Source organism: Solanum pennellii, chromosome 4, assembly GCF_001406875.1.
Source record: "Solanum pennellii chromosome 4, SPENNV200".
Taxonomy (NCBI): domain Eukaryota; kingdom Viridiplantae; phylum Streptophyta; class Magnoliopsida; order Solanales; family Solanaceae; genus Solanum; species Solanum pennellii.
Genome location: NC_028640.1, coordinates 3,718,362 through 3,724,017, shown reverse-complemented (window position 1 = coordinate 3,724,017; position 5,656 = coordinate 3,718,362).

Genomic DNA, 5,656 nt, shown 5'->3' with positions numbered 1-5,656 from the left:
CGAAGTCCCTCCTGATACTTGTCCTATCTCTATTCTGCCATATATATATATATATATATATATATATATAAACAAGTAGAGCTCGAACAACCGACCTCATATAGTGTTTGTAAGCCCCTAACCAATGACTAAACGTTCAATTTCTTTCAAGAAGTGCCAATTTATGTACTTATATTAATAAAACTAAAATTTAACCACTATATACAACGTTCGACGAAGGGTGTCGCACTACACCCCTTGGGCCAAGGTAGGTTCGCCACTGCATACACGTGTCATAATCTTATCCACCGACTCGACATTTATTAAATATCAGATCGACGGATAAGATTGTGTCATGTGTCCCTATTTAGTATTCCGTTAGAGTGAAGGCATATATGCTTTAGCTTTCGGATGACAAGGGCACAAATGTCTAAAGTATGACGGAGGGTATCTACATATCATTTACGATAGTTTGGAGGTATATTTGTCCTTTTCCCCTTAATTTATGAAAATTAGAAAAGAAAGTGATTTTTCGAGTGATAGTTTTTTTTAGGGTTAGTCTACATTTTCTGTGTAGCAATTGATCGTTTAATTAGTTCATTCCACAATCGGCATGAAACCAAAAATGACGGGATACAATGACAAATTTTCAATTTCATCTTATTTAAGATATTATCGTTCAAATTCATTCATTCAGATACTAATGAGGTGAACGATAAGGATATATCAAACTTATAGTTTATGAAATTTTGTATAGGTTACGAGTTCAGTCAAACTTAGTAGTTTTAGTTCAATTTGGTATTTGTTTTAAGAAATTCATTACATATATATAAATTATTTATTTAGAATCTAGTAACTTAAAAGAACTAGATTCCAAACTTATGAAATATGAATATTCTTATCATTCTATTAAAGAATTTGAAACAAACACCGATTTGTTAACACAAATATAAAAAACATTATATAATAAGATAACCAAATTACAATAAAAACACTTGAATTACAAGGAAAAGTACCGAAATATCAAGTAACTAGAGATAAGATAAGAATGGGGATGAGAAGTTTAGATTCTAGAAAGAGATGAGAGGAACAAACGATTTCTTCACAATACGCGTAACTCTTTTGTCTATTCCCTATTTTGATTTAACTGATTGATAATTGGGCCTGAATCCCAAATAAAACTCTCTAATATTGCACTCGGCCCAATAATCCTATCTAGAATAGCCCCATCAAATTCACCACTTCTAACACATAACCCCGTATCAAGTCTACTTGATTAACAACATAATTTACAGTGGGGAAAATGCATAAGTACCCCCTCAATCTATGCCCGAAATCTCAGAGACACACTTATACTATACTAAGGTTCTATTACTCCCATGAACTTATTTCATAAATAATTTTCTACCCTTTTTCAGCCTGCATGGCACTAGCTTGAAAAAAAATGTCAACACACGCTGGGCCCACGATAGTGCCACGTAGGCCGAAAAGGGGTAGAAAATTATGTATAAAATAAGTTCAGGGGTAATAGGACCTTAGTATAATATAAGTGTGTCTCTGAGATTTTGGACACAGGTTGAGGGGGTACTTGTGCTTTTTTCGTTTATAGTGTTAACAAACATACATATACAGAGAATTTGGAAGAAATTCTCTCAAATTTATCATCGATCATTAATTTTACATATAAGGAAGTGATTTCTCAAGTAATAGTTATTTTTTAGGATTAGTCTGATAGTCCCTTCTAGCAATGGTCGTTTAGTTCATGGTCCACTCCACCAATCCGTGTGGAGCTAACAATTGGATAGGACAATAACAAATCATTTACTTTGTTTTGTCTGCAATGCTCCTCCTTGAATACTTCCCTCTAAATTAGGGTTGTTCAAAATCAAACCGAAATTAATAATCTAAACTAAAAAAATCCATTGATTTGTTGGTAATGACTTATTGATTTAGCGGTTTCGATTATAATTCTGATTAATTTTCATATATATTGGATTATATATATTTAATGGTTTGCGGGGATTTTAACAGGTTAACCAATAACCAAATAGTAAATTAATAAACTACATTAAAATATGTAACACTCCGCCCTTTCGGGATGTTTAAATTAACTCGTACCTTCAGGAAAAAGACTAAGAGTGATTATTAAGTTAAGAAGGATGTGGTATACATATTTTTATTTTTCAATAGTCGTATTTTATGTTTGAAGTCAAATGAGCTGCAAAATAAAAGTCGGGAAAAGTTATAGTAAGTTAATTCAAGAAATTCTCTTGGAACTTTTCTCCGAATCAATAAAGAGTTAGAGGGACCATAACCTATCAAATCTAAGGTCTACGAATCTAGTTTCCAATACATTAAACTGTTCATCCATACAACTTCATAACAGAGAGATATTCACATTTTTGTAAGGACCTGGCGTCAATTCCAAGCTGCTGTAGCGCCTCGACTATGTAATTTCTTTTCAGATTCAATGGTGCCTGTGGAACTTTTTGGCGGGGAACGTCCCTAGTTGTGATGCTTGCTGCTCACCAGAGTTCGTGAGTGCACCATAAGAAGGAAAGGAGGCAAGAGCTATACCTTCTAGAACCGGAGCAGTACAAGTAGACACATAATGTGGGCCCAAGGTTGGTGGAAGATGTATTTGCTTTTGAGTAAGATGCAATTCGTCAACTTATGTGCATGGTTATTTCTAAGTGATTTTCAATGATTATTTTAATGTGAAAATCTTAATAGTTAAACCGATAAATCGACATCTTAATAATTTTATGATAATTTAGTATTCTACAAACCAATAACCAATAAACCTCAAAATCATACCAAATCAATCTGTATGCATCCCTAACACTACAAATACCAATGAGGTAAGCGTTAAGGATACAACTTATTATAATGAAAAAAACTCAATTTCACCTTGTTTAAGATAATCTCTTCTTAAATTCTCCCCTCCAAATATTGATGAGCTGAATGATAAATAAAATGTCGAACTTATTATATATGAATATCTATCATTCTATTTTTATTTATTTATAAATACATATGTAAAGAATCTAGAAGAAAATATTGCTTGCAATCTTCTCCTGAATCATTTAGTTTGAGAGAAATTTTTATTCAAAAAAACTTATTCGGATCCATTATAGCAACAATAAATTATCCTAAGATACGTATTTTTCTCCTATGATAAAGGGCAATAACTACACACCTAATCGACACGATTGTGTCATCTAAAAGGACAGTAAAATCTTCTTATATTGTTTTAACTTACTTACTAAACATGTCTTTAGAGAACCCATGAGGAATTTGGCAATTTTTTTTCTGTAAATCTAATGTGAAATTTTGCACAACAATTAACTTTTTTATGAATTTGATGATCTTACAATTGTTTCTCTTTACTTTTATTGTGTTGTTTCGACTTCCGTTTTGTTGTTCGTGTTGTTGTTGAGTTACTATTGATCTTGCTTTTTTGAGTATGCATATTAAGTTAGGATTCCTTTGTTGTTGAGTTACTATTGATCTTGCTTTTTTGAGTATGCATATTAAGTTAGGATTCCTAGAAGCCTAAAGTTGGAGAATTAGGAAAAGAAGCTAAAGTAGGTCGCTCATTTGTGTCTCAATAAACTTTTTTCTTCTCTACAAATATTCATCTTCTGAAACTTTGGGAGCAGCAAATAATGGAGTAATGGAAGAGATAGTATTACTTATATTTATACATTCCCATTGTAATAATTATTCCAGGCAGTAGTGATATACTGTTAAGGAATATTCTTAGTATATATTTAAAAATATGTCATATTTTTCAACGTGTTCAAGCTTTAATAAACAAAATAATTCAGTTTCTCAATTAATGAGAGGTAGATACCCCGTTGAATTAATCGACATGCATGCAAATAGAGATCGAGCTAAAGTATAGGTTACGAGTTTGGTCAAACTTAATAGTTTTAGTCCAATTTTATATGTTTTAAGAAATTCATTAGTTATGCATAAATTATTAATTTAAAATCTAGCAACTTAAAAGAATTAGATTCCAAACATAAAAAATTTCAATTAATCCAAGCTCCTCATCTATACGCAAGTTACTCTGGACACCGTGATTATAATAAATAAACTAACAATATAAGTTGTGGAAACAATGCATAAATGTATTTTGGGTATACAAAGAAATGGACATCCTTATAATATTCCAACCTCTAATTCATGATACAAGTTAACCAAACCACTTACATATACTTGCATAGAATAGAATACTTTTGTAGATATTGTCCCTTTGAGAAAGTTATATCATGTTTTTAATATTTTACTATGCTTTTCTTGAGCCAAATCTATCAGAAATAGTCTTTCTATCTATCAAGACAGGAATACGATATGCATACACACTATAATCCCTAAACCCCTTTAGTGAACCTACACGATGCAAATCAAGATATATAAGTTCTCAATAATATTGTTTCTCATGATAGACCGTGCAACTTTATGACTTACAAATTAGACACTTGCTTTAGGCTCCTTAAATTTAAGGGCCCTCAGTTTTTAGTGATATTAAAATTATATAGATATTTAAAAATAAAATAAAATTATATTGTTTGTTTCAATTTTTATTGAAATATGCAAAATGTTATAAACATATTTGTATTACAGTGAATGTCTATGTACATGTTAATGGATCTTGCTTGAAAAGCTCTTTCAAAGGAGATTTAGCTGCTTTTTTTTCTCTCCGAATTTAGCTGCTCAATGGGAAAGGTGTAATGCTGTGGTGCTTTCATGGATTAGCATCACTATGGCTCAGGAATTGATCACTACGATTGTGTATGCTTTCCTTGTCGCTAATTCCTCTTCAATGTGAAAAATTTACTAGGAAAAAAGAAAAAGAAGATATATAAAATCTAAATAGCAAAATAGATGAAAGATATGGAAAGAGAAGAAAGAACGGAAAGAAATCAAGAAAGAAAGGATTTAGAGAGTTCGAGATTTCTTTTTACAAAATATTATTTGTAATAAAAAAATTGATGTGACTATTTCTATCTAATGTGGATAGTGACGTGTTATCCACATCAGCGCGCGATTGAAAGACACATATGGTCAGTGGGGTTTAAAATAGTATGCTGTAATAACTTTAAGTGTTCAATTGACAAAGACGTGAATTGAAGGGTCCAAGTGAAAAACGGAGCCAAGTATAGACGTCTATCAGATCCTTCCGCCTTTTTATTAATATGTCCGATTCAGGTATGTATTGCTGCACTTATTCTTTTAGAAAAGTTTTAAAATTCGGCATTCAATGTGAATGAGAGTTATTGTTCCTTTGCGAATGTTGTCATGTTTTACTAGTACTTTACTATTTCTTCCTTTTTCTTGAACTATACTTTGTTATGTTTTTTCTTGACCTGAATCTATCGAAAATAGTCTCTCTACCTAGAAAAGGTATACACACTATCCGAAACAGTCCCTCTACCTTCCAAGGTAGTGTTGATGTTCTCTCTGTTATGTTCACAAAGGATGGCTAAAAGCTGCGTTTAAGGCCTAAAAACAATACACAAAGAGTAACTTAAACTACCAGCATTCATGTCTTAAAAGTCACAGTTGAGAATATTAAAAAGCGCGTTCAATGGACAGTCTATCGGACACAAGTTTATAGCAAAAACAGTTTTTCCCATGGTTAATATTACAGGTTCAGTAAGCTAACAGC